A 14,042-nucleotide genomic window follows, 5' to 3' on the forward strand; every position below is an offset into this window, starting at 1 on the left:
CATGAATACTTACAAGTATATAAAACACATGATAAAAAGAGCATACTTCTATGATGCCTCCCTAACTAGATGTACCTAAATGTACCTAGAATCTGTGTAGGTGTTATGTCAAGAATCCCTCTAGGATTTAGTAGACCCTATTACCTGAAGATGATAGAATATGGGACCCCGCCCTGGTCTTGAGTTGGACACCCCGCACTGGGACACCCCGATACTGGGGCAGCCATGCGCTTTATAAATTCACCTAAAATAACATATCATAACCCCACGAGGGATATTAGACCACTGGGAGCTGGAGTGTCTGCATGCAGGAACCTCAGTGTCTCTGGTCAGTCTAAGAAAGATGTGATGTATATATACCCATAGGTCTCCCCAGGGGTCCTACCTTGCTGTGTTACTGTGTCGGCCCTAAAGGATGACGTTGGGGCTGAAATTTATACAGAGATATTATACAGGAGATGTTAGTCCTGCTATTAGTCCTGCTGTGCTTCCAAGAAGCCTCATGCATAATGTATGGTATTCGAACTAGGGAAAAACCTGCGTTCTGAATGCAGCGTCGTATCTAGGTAAAAGGTCAGTCCCTATGAACCGTTATGTATGTAATGTAGGGAAGAATATAGGTGAAAGGTTGCCATGTTACCTGTGCCTATATAGGGTACCTATATGGAATATAACAACAGAATCACACCCAGAAACCTACTTTTATAGTTTTTATGACTGGGGACCAGGCCCCCCCAGAATAATTACTTCTGGCTACTTGTGGTTTGGGCCAGAAAATATTAGCAGTGCATCAGGTCTACAGGACAAAATGATGAGCTGCAAAGGACAGTTATAAAAGGCAATGACTGAGTCCTTTGGCCAAAAATAAATCTTAAGAGATGAGGAGAAAATTAAACTTTACTTGCAGCGAATAGAGCCAGACAATAATAGGCAATCTTTCTAAGCTGATGTTTCTTATCTATCAATCATTCTATTTCAAATATGCTTCAAAACACCAAACAAACCCATCACACATATTGTTGAATCATGTAATAAAACATTAATTTGATATTGCCAGCATTTTTTTCTTTCTTTCTGGGACATCTTTGGCTATAGATGTGCCATAGAAATACCTCCTACATAGACATTGACACAATACATTGAGGTATTCTTCTTTTTGTTAAATGGAGTTTTGTCAAGTGCCCAAACCACACATTAAAGTACTCAATGTTCTTTGAAACAACATACATTTAGATAAGGGTCACGTGTAGTTTTATGATCTAGATTATGGTCACAAACTGTTATTAGAATCCACTTTAGTCAGAACTTGTTTCTTTTATCAGTAAGCTCAACAGAGGTTATGGTGCAAAGGCTGAAAAGGTTATTTCCATACATGATAAGGTAACCTTGGGTTGCCTGTGTGAGTCCCCGTGTCCAAAGTGTGCAGACTTGGATAATACTGGTTCCATAAATGAAGCAGGGCAGGAATGTCCATGTTGTAAGGGAGGTTTTGCCAGGAGGTGTTTTTGATACCAATTAGGTGAGATCTCACTAGTTCATCACCACTTATACAAGCCCTTTTAATGAAGCGTGGCGGCCCAGGGTCTACGCACTTCCCATAGATGCTATGAACACACGTAGGGCTGCTGAGAAATCACAGTCATTGGGAAGGTTTGGAATTTTGGAAAAGTCCGTTTCTGGACAAGGAACTCAATGAATCCAATGGAAACGTGTGAGATTCTGATGATGACGTAAGAAGAAGGTATAGCACATGGCTAAGGCCTGGGCCATTGATCTGGGAATAGGACAGTCAAACAAAGTCAGAAGACCTAGCAGACAAAGACCCAGACTACAGAAATGTAAAGAAGGGGCGATGGGCAGTAATCAGGGATTCTGCGGGGCTGTAGGAGGCCAGGATACGTCAGCACCAGGAGATGGAGCCAACAAAGGGCCAGAGAGCACCAAAGGTCAGAACTGGGGGAGCACATTATATTGTTTGAGTCTGAAAACAGCGCGCGAATCTGCCCTGTATGCTTTTGTTGCATGGAGTCGTCACACGGAAAATATGGAGAACTTGTGGTATGAAATCCCTCCTAACAAGCTGATATGTTTATTAACATATCAATTTACTTTTTGAACGAATCTTTTTATATTGGGCAGAAACTGGCATGTAATTAGTCGAAAGTGACTCACATGTTTTCAAATTTCTCTTACATTAGTACAGTACTCACCCATTTCGTTTAGAATGAAAACAATTGCCCCCTTTAGTCAGAAGAGCCAGGCACAGCAGCCGAGCAGAGGGTCTGTGAATTAATACATTGTCACACCACCGCATGAATGTGTGCTGCAGACCCCCTGCTAATAGTGTCAGGGTGTACCATGGCGCTGCACCGTCATGAAGCCAGGGAAGTCTTTCCGTTCATTCTAGATTGTGAGCAGTGACCCTACAATGTGTCATGCAGACCCCCTTCTTATAGTGTCAGTGTGTACAATGGCGCTGCACCCTCATGGAGCCAGGGAAGGCTCTCTGGTTCCTTCTAGCTTGTGAAGTAGGCCGTGACCCTACAATGTGTCCTGAGATCCCCTGCTTATAGTGTCACGGTGTACAATGGCGCTGCACCCTCATGGAGCCGGGGAAGGTTCCCTGGTTCCTTCTAGCTTGTGAAGTAGGCCGTGACCCTACAATGTGTCCTGAGATCCCCTGCTTATAGTGTCAGGGTGTAACATGGCGCTGCACCCTCATGGACCCAGGGAAGGCTCATTCTTGCTTGTAAAGTAAGCAGTGACCATACAATGTGCCCTTGTCCGGCTGCCATTCTTGGCATCCGCACCTCATTTTTAGCATACTTGTAAGATATCATCAGACATGCCTTTTACATTCCTTCTCTTTTGGTACACTGACAAATGTGCTCGAATTGCATTCCTCTCCGGGTAAACTCACTCCCTACTGATATATTAACTTTATTTATGATAAAGAAAGAACTTAAGGCATTGCTTCACTGCACTGCTACCGTGCTGTAAATCGTGGGCCTGATTCACAAAGGTAAACTGAGAGGAAAGTCTAACTTTACGACTTTCGGTATTCACAAAGAGCATTTACGAGTAGTAACGCTAGACTTTCCTCTCAGTTTACCTTTGTGAATCAGGCCCATTGTGTTGATTCGGATTGCATCTTTCAATGACACTCTTATTTTTCTTTCCCTTTCTCTGCTTTAGTTCATTTTTTTCTACGCCTGTGCTCTTTTCGCTATTTGCATATTATAGTTGAGTATTTTAATGTACTTTATCAATCTTTCTAGAATTACATGTTATTGGATTTTAGTCTTTTATTGGATAATCGTCATAGTTAAATTTAGTTTTTTTTCTTAAAAAGTCAAATGCAATAACCAATAAAAAGTCTTTCTGTACCATTAATGGTATATATTTTCACGCTGTTGAACATGCACATGCTTAAATGTTTACTACTCAGATTGCAAATTTACGCTGATAATTTGTGCAGGTGTGGGGGATCATTTTACCTTTACCACCTAGCTGTCGAAACCTTCCCGGGTGATTAGTGCGCTATACAAATCGACACAACATAACACACTTCACAGGAAGTGGTTTATGACGCACAGGCCGCATTATAAGCCTCTACCCCACCGATGTCCCCATTACACCAGCTATAATTTGTCTTACCCTTAATTATATATCTTCCTGCCTCCTCTTTGATTGTCTCCCTTTTGACTCTGTACCTGGAGTGTCAGCCCCATTCATGGCATCCTTCTCTCCTCATTGTTCCCATCTCATTGACCACAACACGCCAGTCTTTTTATGTCCCACACCTTCAGTAAAACAGAATCGCCTCACAATGGAGTCAGCTTCATTAAGCTCTTCTGACTTTCAGTACATCTGGTACCCATGCTTGTGAAATGGGAGAGTATCAGTCCATTCTGATAACCTGTACCCTAATGTCCTGTCCCCAGGAACGGCTCCCACGGCCCTTCCCAGCACCCTCTCCCTGCAGTCCCATCAGCATCCAGCCGAGCATTCCATGGCCAGGATTGTGATGACTGCTGTGAAGCTGATTGGCTTCTCTCTGCCACCAGCCTGTGCACACTTCAGGCCCAAAGTGATGGTTAAAGGGCCAAGTGAATCCTATATATGCCTGGTGGTACCTGGGCTGTTCATGGTATAACTATTTACCAGGAGTATAAAATTATATTAAAACAATTAGGAAATATGAGTATGTTGAAAACTGCGTGTGTCCAACACCTTGTTCATCCTTCCTCTCATAATAATGAACCAGACCTCCCCCTGTAGATATTTTGATATTGAAGTGCACTTCACAGAAAGGGGTCTGACTCCCAGCAACCTGGCAGACACTACGTTGTCCTGAATTCTTTGGAAACTAGTCCGAGAGAGTACATGGGCAAGCCACAGAAATGACACATTTCTGCCACACGTGTTGAACATGCATTCAGTGTTAGCTACTTTGAGGGAGTGCGCCTCGGTTATTCCAGAAGAAAAGCAGTGGTTGCTCAGTCGAACAAGTGTGTGGCGAGTGCTCTATAAATGTATATGTAACAAATAGCCTGAAACGTAGAAAATTATGTGGCATAAACTGCTCCATCTTTGATTAAAACATCTGAATTACTAGCTGGTGCCATGTAGGAGAACGAAGAGAGCCCGGATCCCATCATTCATATGGAGTAACAAGCGCACTTTGGGATAAAGCTTGTGATGGCCTTAGTTCATCCGCAGTGGCATCCGGTGCCTTAGCTCTGGCAAGAAGACATATGTGGATGAGGGACTGGAATAGACACAGCAGAAAAAAACAGCACGGCTGGAAATCCAATTTGTCGTTTTTAAGATGTTTGGAGTTCAGCTGGAACAGACACACATGTGCCTCATGAATGAAACCCTTCTTCATCTTCCTTATTTAAGTAAAGATCCCTCACTTTCAATCGTTCACATTTATCTGGATCATTAGGATGCAAAATCCTACAGAGCAAAGGAAGACTGAGAGGAACTATACAACAGTACAGTCCTTCTCCAGCCAACACAACCTGCAGCTATCCCGACTACTGAGGTGCAGCGGAGATACACGAACAGTCTGGGCGGTATCCTGGATTCTTTGTCATCGATGGAAACAGACGTTTCAGGTAGTTGTTTTGGACTTAAAGAGTGTCAATATATATGTGTAAGAGCAATTCACTATGGACTGTTTTCAAGGAATTTTGCCTCTGGTTCTCCCAGAGAAATGTTTGTCCAATAGAGATCTCCAAGATGCTCAGCTCTTTATTCAAATCCAGATGATTCATCAAAAATTCTTCTTAAAGTTCCCCTAGGAAGGTGAGCATTTCCAATTTAGCATGCAGCCCTTTCAATTGATCCCAAGTCTGTGTCCAGAGTTTTTACAAAGATGTTGGCTCCCTTGGAATGACAGTTGCACAAGATGGGATATTTGTACCTGCACCTAGATGACTGGATGAGTCATGAGGCTTATAGGGATCAGGCTCTGGAAGATGTGAAGGTCACCAGGGTTCCAAAGGTTCCCGGCCGTCTGATAATCTAATCACAGTTGGCTTAATTTCATAATCCAAAATTCATCAGAACCGGATTTTAGACGGACCTGCTTCTGACTCCACTCCCAGATTAGAGAATTCAAATGATCAAGTCACATCTTTTAACTCTTCTGAGTTTAAGTTTTTCAGCTGTAAGAACTTAGATTCAATCTCTAGGGGGCCTAGCAGCTGTACGGACAATTGTCCAATGATCCCCTGTTCATTGTACGAAAAGAAGAATCTCTCAAATTGGAAGGCAATGGAAGGTATTAGTCTCGCTTTGTTGGGATTTGATCCTTCCTTGATGGATAAGAGTTCTCATCAATACAGATGATGAGACTGTAAAATGCTACCTCTACAGGTGGGGGCCTCTCTCAGTCACGTGCAAGGATAGTAGGTTTGATATTTCTGTGGTCAGAGAAATCTCTGATCTTTATGAATGCAGTACATATTTTAGGATTGGACAGAGTAGATGTCTACAAGCAAAGCAGGGTCTTGCCATCTTCACATGTTTGTTGTCCGAACCCACTTCTCTTTTTTATTCTGTGCAGGGAGGAGGGGTTCTAATTTTGAATCTCTTCATAAATCACGGGAATTACTTGGCTTTGTTCCCGGTATCATATGTAGGAAGCATGGGGATTAAATACTCCTGAGCTTGGATGCAAGACCTTCTGTCTCCATGTTCCTAATTCACTCGATCTCCAGGTTCCTGACATGTAGCAAGATAGAAGAATCCTCAGTGACTATGAATGTTTACCTTCAAGGCCCCGCGTTTGGTTTCTTCTTCTTTACTAGATGATGACTTGCCCAAAGTTGATGTTTTCAATAAATCATCTGACGTCAACATTCTTCACTAAGTCATTAGTTATGTTGTACACCTTGCGAATGAAACATCATCTGGCTGATCATGTAAGGCAGGGCTTTGGCACAGTACAGGATTTCTTCTGGTAGGTGACCTGGATATACTTAACTGGGAGGGTCTATATTTGTTGTTGTGAAGTGGTTGAGAGACAGATTTACCTAACAGTATTTTGATGTTACTTCAGGCATACAAAGAAATTTCACAAATACCTCTGTCTTATTTTAAAGATGGAATCGTAGTAGTTTATCCCATTTATATTTATAAAACAAGAAAAGCACTACCATCAGCGGTTGACCCAAGGTTCAGCACATTAACCCCAATCTGTGTAAACATTCCTGTGCAATCCCTCCCAGAGTTTGCCGCAGTTAAGCTCTACTGGTAACCAGATATGAATCTTTGTAGGAAAGCGAAGGTGCACCAAGAACAAAGTAAGTTTTCTCCAAGTATATCTAAAACGTCTCTTTATTGTAGTCGATAGTAAAAAATGGACATCAGCCAATGCGCTTCGTTCCACTGATGGAACTTCATCAGGGCTCAAATGGCAATTTAAGACGAATAATGTGTCTGCGCTCAAAATCACAAAGGTCTCTCAATAGGAATAAATAAACTTCGTCCAAATTCCTGAAATGTAAGTCACGAAAGGATATCTATTTTTCTAGTAGCGTCCTTTAAAGAAGACACCCCACAATAAGGGTAGAAGGTTTACCATCCAGTATCCTTGCTAAGATACATACACGAGTAACCACAGAATTTCCCGAACGATGATTTAAAGTCTGTGCACTGAAGAAATAATGCAATGCGCCATGTTACAATCAGGTACTCTGCAAGGGAAAAATAACGCAGTGCGTAGCGCACCAAGCATGTAGTTCGTCAGGCACAAATGAGGTCCGGCGTCATACGACAGTTCGATAGTTCGTTAGCAGCAATAATGCAAAGTGTAATACGACAGTTTTAGGTGCTCCGTTAACAGTGCCCCCGCTATGGATCAAATGATGACACAAAAGTCCTGCTTCGCACTGTGACCCCAGAACTGCCCCTCCTTGGGTCAGCACGGGCCGGGATCTGAGCGGAAGCAACGGCTTGCACAGCTGACAGATGCGGGAGGCCGAGAGAGTGTCCCTACGGGCCCACACCCCACCCCGGGTGTTGATCCACATTACCTGCGGGGGCGTGACCCCACTCTCCTCTCCGACATCAACGACTTGGGCCTTGATTCAGAACTCCGTCACAGGGTTGCGGCGGACTCGGGCTGGCGGCTCAGCTCTTCTGGGGCTGCCGATCCGGGCCGCTGCTGGTTTACTCCGAGGGCCCAATGACGTGGCCCTCCTTTCGGCGGTCTCAGTCCACATTGAGATCTGCCCTCAGCACTGTAGAGACTTTACTTCAAATTCGGTGCACACCCTACCCAGGCACTCCTCACCAGCACCTCAGGTTGCACTTCGACATGCACACCGCGCGTCTGAGACTCGCTTCTTCTCTGGTGCTCACGACGACCCGACGCTCTTCACCAACGCCCCGCTTGCACCTCGACACGCACCCTTCACGTCCGAGTCTCTCCTCTTCTCCCCGTGCACACGATGTCCAGGCGCTTTTCACCAACGCCCTGGCTACACCACGACATGCACTCCGCTTGTCCGAGTCTCACCTCTTCTCCCAGTGCCCACGATGTCCTGGAGCTCTTCGCCAATGCCCTGGCTACACCATGACCCACACTCTGCGTGTCCGAGTCTCACTTCGTCTCCCCGTGCACACCACGACCAGGCGCTCCTCACCAACGCCTTGGCCTGCACCAAAACACGCACCCAGCGCGTCCAAGACGTAGCTTACTCCTGCGTGCCCACGATCACAACGTAAAACTTCTGAGGGTCTCAAGCCGCAAAAGCACGCGTACACCGCATTGGGACTTCTCCGGAAACTTTTATGATCCTGTATTTCCAAACAGGGAGCCAGCTCACCTTGGGCCCTTGGGGTTACAAGACACAGCACAAAGCACAGTCTTCTTCAAGCAGGAGGACCCAGCGCCTCCAAGCACAGTCCCAACAGCCTCTCCCTTAGTTAGACCAGCAAACTGCAGACCAGCCCCAGATCACGAAGCAAGGATTGGTCTTTCCACAGCAGTCTCATCAGTTGCTCCTTCTTTAGCAGAGGTTCCTCTTGACCACAGAATGGGTCCAAGCCTTTTCAGTCTCAATCCATATCTGTTTAATTCCAACGTTCAGGGGTTTCAGCTCTCATAGTTATACCCCTTACTGTCTTTGAAGTTCGTTTGTGCTCAGGGGTCTCTGACCCCTCCCTAAATCAGTTCTGGGTGTCTCCCTCCCAGTGTCACCTCTCTCCCTTTGATACTGGGGCTCTGGATCCTTAATCACTCAGCAGGAGAAGGGTCAATTGGTTTATAGCACCAGCCCAGGCCTTTTCACCTCCCGGGCTTCTCCTACCCCTACTCTCCAGATGCAGGGCAGCCTGGTGCCATCTCAACCCCCTCCCTGGGTCAAGACCTCCCCCAGCTCCTCTCACCTTTCAGTTCCAGACAGACAATCCACATTTCAGCACAGACACACAGAAATGCCTAGAGCACAAAACTCAGCCAATTTCTAAAAGAATGGTTTCTGAACACACAGTGACAAAACCACCTTCACAGAAAGATGTGTTATGACACTCTGAGTTCATACATACTAAACTTCACCTCTCCATTATAAACTGACAGGAATCTAGGCTAACAAAATACAATACCCAGCCTCCCCCATTCTGTCCTACGGGCAGAATGGCCTTTCAGCAGTGAAAAACGAAATGGAGTGTTTTTCACTGTCAGAACATAGCACACACCTCACTATATGTTCTGCCTTTTACCTACACAGCATCCTGCCCAGGGGTTACCTGGGATCTACCACAGGGGTGCCCAATGTGTATGTAAAAGGGAAAGTCAGGCCTGACAAGTGATTGCACTTGTCAGGACAACATGCTAACTTAGCAGGCCTTACACTGCAGACCTGAGTTCCCTTCTCCGCGCGCCCTTGCATTACTAACCCTGGCACATACAGTGCACATCACTAGGAACTTTTCTAGTAAGGCAAACATACCAATCATGGCCAACCAATTACCATTACATTTGACATAGGGAACACTTGTACTTTGACACTGATTAGCAGTGCCAGAGTACCCAAAGCATCTAAATTGGCAACTCTATTTCAGGAAAACGGTCTAGGGGAAAAGCAAAAAGTTTAGGGAACTTTAGCCAAAAAGGCCAAGTCCTACAATAATTCTTTTGATTAATCATACAATTACACTCACATTCACTGATATAAATGAGCATTTATCTTTCAGAAAGCAAACTGGTATTAAATTATCTTCACAGTGAACTTGAATAAGCATGCATAAATACAAAACAATAAACACACCTTACATTGCAATGTAAAATAAACAGACCTTCACATATCTGAAAAATATGTAACTCATCCCATAAATGTCTACAAATTCTTCCCAAATGTTTTCACAGATCCTTTTCTGGCACTTCTTTCTCCGTGAAATCATTTCAAGCCAACCAATATGCTATCTCATGAAGCCTCTGTTCCACGGACAACTTTGTTTTAGTTTTGATCTTGGTGTTTCTCCGACTGGCCAGTTCTAGGAAATCAGGCAAAGTTTCAGGATTACAATTCTTCTCCCAAGATCATAAACTTTGCAAGAAAAACCATGTATCTAATATCTTGTACTGCTCTGCATCCTACCAACATGTGTAATAAGCTACTGTCCCTTCCCCACAAATGCAAAAAAATGTTTTCCTTTTAAAGACATTCCAGGTAATTTACACGGGGACTAATGCAACACGCCAGGATTTTCTACTTAATCATTGTCTTACATTGTGTCCGAAATGCTTCGCCCCCCCAAAAACTTTCCTCCCTCCTATATCCATCTTTCGTTTTAATTCCTACTATGTTGTTTTTTTGTTGTGACCTGGGTAATTTTTTTACAGACCCTATTCACAGAGTCATTACCGCTCAGCAAATCGTTCGTTACCGTATCCTTTTTTAGTACCTTCCATAACCCTACCCCAAAATTATTTTAAATTTTAAATAGTTTCAAATTTCTCTTTGGGTCAATTTATAATGGCTCTGTATTCCAACGCAAGATGTTGCACAATCCAACCTTTCTCATAAAACTACTGGGATCAAATGAATGACAGCCTTGGAGGCCACAAATCAAAATGGCAGGCTGGCTGCAATCTCTCTTAGGGTGCCTGCATTCAGTTATTCTTTGGCAGACTGAGCCTTCATGCACGTTTTCCTGCTTGCATCTGGCATTTCCAGCACCTCATAGCAGCATCCTATACATCAACCCATAGCTGTTTATTATATCATGTACATTATGAACCTCATTATAGACCAGGGGACCTACTGGATCTACCCAAGTTATTGCACAATTTACATTTCCCTTTGATTCCAGTTCATTTTCATGAAACACTTGTCATTCAATTTTTCTTTGATGTTATCACTTTTAGACGATCCTTTCAACAAACGTCGGGGCAGATTTATGAGCCCCTTGTGCCTCATTTATGCTGCCGTTGCGTCACTTTTGTGACGCAGCGGCGGCGCAAATCCTGCGCCATGCTGCGTGGTATTTACAACGTGACGCATCTGGCAGATGCGTCACGTTGTAAAGCCCTGCGCCACATGTAGGCGTTCTGGAGCAGAGGGGGGGGGGGGCGTTCCGGCGCAGGAACGCCTCCTAAAAGTGGCTGAGTGAAATCTACAAGATTTCACTCAGTCACTTTTAAGGCCATGCTGCGTCAAATCCCTGCGCCTGCTTGAAGCAGGCGTAAGGATTGACGCAGCATGTAAGGGATAGGGCACCCCGAGCTTTGCTGGAACTGCGTCGTGCTTGCAACGCAACTCCAGCAATGCGCCGCCTTTCCGACAGGAGATGCGTCACGCATCTGCCCATCCGAGTGCCACGGTGCGCCGCATTGTAAATGCGGCACATCAATGGTGGCACATGGGTGGGCAGATGCGTCGCAACTCTTCTGGCGCATCTCTGCTGATTAGCAGAGATGCGCCAGACGTCATAAATCTGCCCCGTCGTCTTTCTATACTGCTTAGGCCAACAGTGGACCCGGCAGAACCAGCTAGAGCATGTGTAGTTCTTCTGGATTTCTAGTCCTCACTTATCAGCCCAGGCTGCTGAAGAGAGCAAACCTAAAGTCTGTGAACTCCATGAACTCTGTATTTCTATGTGCACCAAGACTGGAGCATCAAAAACAAACTTGGTGCCCAAATAAACCTTGAGCGGAAAGAGCAAAGAGTGGGCGAAGGACCGTACTTCAGCTTTGAGATACAGGCATTATGGTATCAGATGGAATGCTTTGGAAGGCCTCCACTCATCGATAATTCAGTGACGTCTGCAGGCACTGAGTTTTTTAGGGGATCAGTCACCGTCAAGCTTACATGAGGTTTTTTGGACTGGGCGTTCTCTTTCTTCCCGCCCTCTGCGCAGCCAGGTTAAAGGCTTGAGCGGGAGCATGGCTCATTGTGTCAGCAGATGTACTGTGGTAACTGTGGTAAAATCGATATATTCACCACCATCTCAAATATTGATGAGAAGTTCCCAGAAACACAGCGCATCCAATTTCTTTGCTGAGTCACCGCGTAATCCCATGAGGATCAGGCTACATCTATAAGCAGGCTTTGTTTGCTGTGAAAAATCAATTGAATAATATATGCATTTATTATTTATTAAACCAAGCCGCAAGGGGGGGCAATTGAAGCAAGAACAGAAACACACAGATGTATTATGCAGGGCAAGAAAGGCAAAGCCTCAGCACCAGCAGCTGATCCAACAAGCACACAATGCCCATTAGATATTGACACTGCTGAGCTCATTGTATCTGCAAGAGAATACATTACAAAATACATTAATATTTAAACAGAGCCTTTGAAGTCATCAGAGAGTTATATAATGTGTCTGTGCTCTTTGATTGTCCTGCCTGTAGTTACCCCACCATACCCACTGTGATAGGCCTGGACAGAGAGGGACTTTCCGAGAAACTAGATAATTCATAGGATAAACTAACACAACGTAATATTACATTAACATATAAGATGGACACCAGAGCAAACGAGTGAAAGATTGCACTTACCTGTTGCTACTCTTTTAGACTGTAAGCCACATTAGACTAGTATCCTTTAAATGTTATGGTGTGCTCCTGCAACAGAACACTCTTGACACACACTCTGGAGTGCAATGCTTATATCCCTAAACTCTCCAAGTAATTTTGAGATATTAAAAAAAGCATGTTGACTGTCCATGTTGAGGTACATTGTGGAGTTAACACACTATAAATAAATGAACATGACTTTAATGCAGACACAAAGAATTGATCATCTTCCCTTCAGAATACAACCAGGTGCCTCAACTGGCAAGCTGTCACAGATGGTTGAGGTCATATTCATGGAGGATGAGCCAGTGGACACTAAAGAGCTATGATTGAAGTTTAACAGTAAAGTGTAGACAACAGGGCCTGATGTACAGTGGTACTCTTTGGTCATAAGGCCTACTACTTGCAAATTGACAAGTATTGTGCCCACAAAATATCTTTTAACTATTTTCAAAAGCTGCTTTATGAGTCCGAAACATTTTTCCAATCGTAAAAGGGTATTTGCACCCCTTTCCAAATTACAAATAAGAGGGAGCAAGAAAAGAGTCACCCTCTTATCTGCGATTAGAAAAGGTATGTATCAATGGTTTGCCAGGAAGTGAAAAATCTGGGTGTCATAGTGGGCAATAAACTCTCCTTTGGGGACCAGGTAAAAGCGGTGACCTCTGCCAGTTTCCATCTTTATTATTATTAAATATTTGTAGAGTGCGTAGCTACCCTTAGGCATCCCAGCACTAGCGACTGAACAAAGGCAAATGAGGTTAAAGTGCTGTTTTTTGGAAAAGCCAGGTTTTAAAAGTTTACGAAACGGAAGGAGATGGGGTTCAGAACAGAGATGTGGGGGTAATGTGTTCCAGAGTTTCGCCACATTATAGGTAAAGGATCTTCCTCCACTTCTTGTCCTCCTTATTTTTGGAACGACTGCCAGATTAAGAGTGGCCGACAGCAAGTCCTTCTTGGGGCGATAGAGAGTAATAAGGGATCTGTTGATAGGCGGACCTATTCCCCACATGGTTTTATGACCGATGCAAAGGGCCTTAAATTTAACTCTTTCTGGGATTGGCAGCCAGTGTAGAGTTTTTAAAGCTGGCTTGGCTGATTTGGATTTTGAGATCCCAAGCAGCATTCTGCCAGTACAAATCTGCGCTACCTGGAGCTTCCTTAAAGTAGCTTTTGGAGCCCCCAAGTAGAGGGAGTTGCCATAGTCCAATCGTGACAGGACCAAGGCCTGAATCAGGATTCTTTTTGCAGCCATTGGAAGGAGCGGAAGGACTTTCCGAAGAAGTCTGAGTATGCCGAAGCAGGCCCCTGTCACCCTCACCGCTTGGTGGTCAAACTTAAGAGAGTTGTCTAGCCAGACACCCAGACTCTTTATCTTGGTTTTAGGTGTTGGAGGGGAGCCTAGGCACTTGTTAAGGTCCATACTTGTTAAGGTCCATGCTTGAGTAGTTGCCTATGAACATAAGTTCTGTTTTGCCTCCATTGAGTGAAAATTGCGGGGCCC

Source organism: Triturus cristatus, chromosome 7 (assembly GCF_964204655.1).
Source record: "Triturus cristatus chromosome 7, aTriCri1.1, whole genome shotgun sequence".
NCBI classification, from domain to species: domain Eukaryota; kingdom Metazoa; phylum Chordata; class Amphibia; order Caudata; family Salamandridae; genus Triturus; species Triturus cristatus.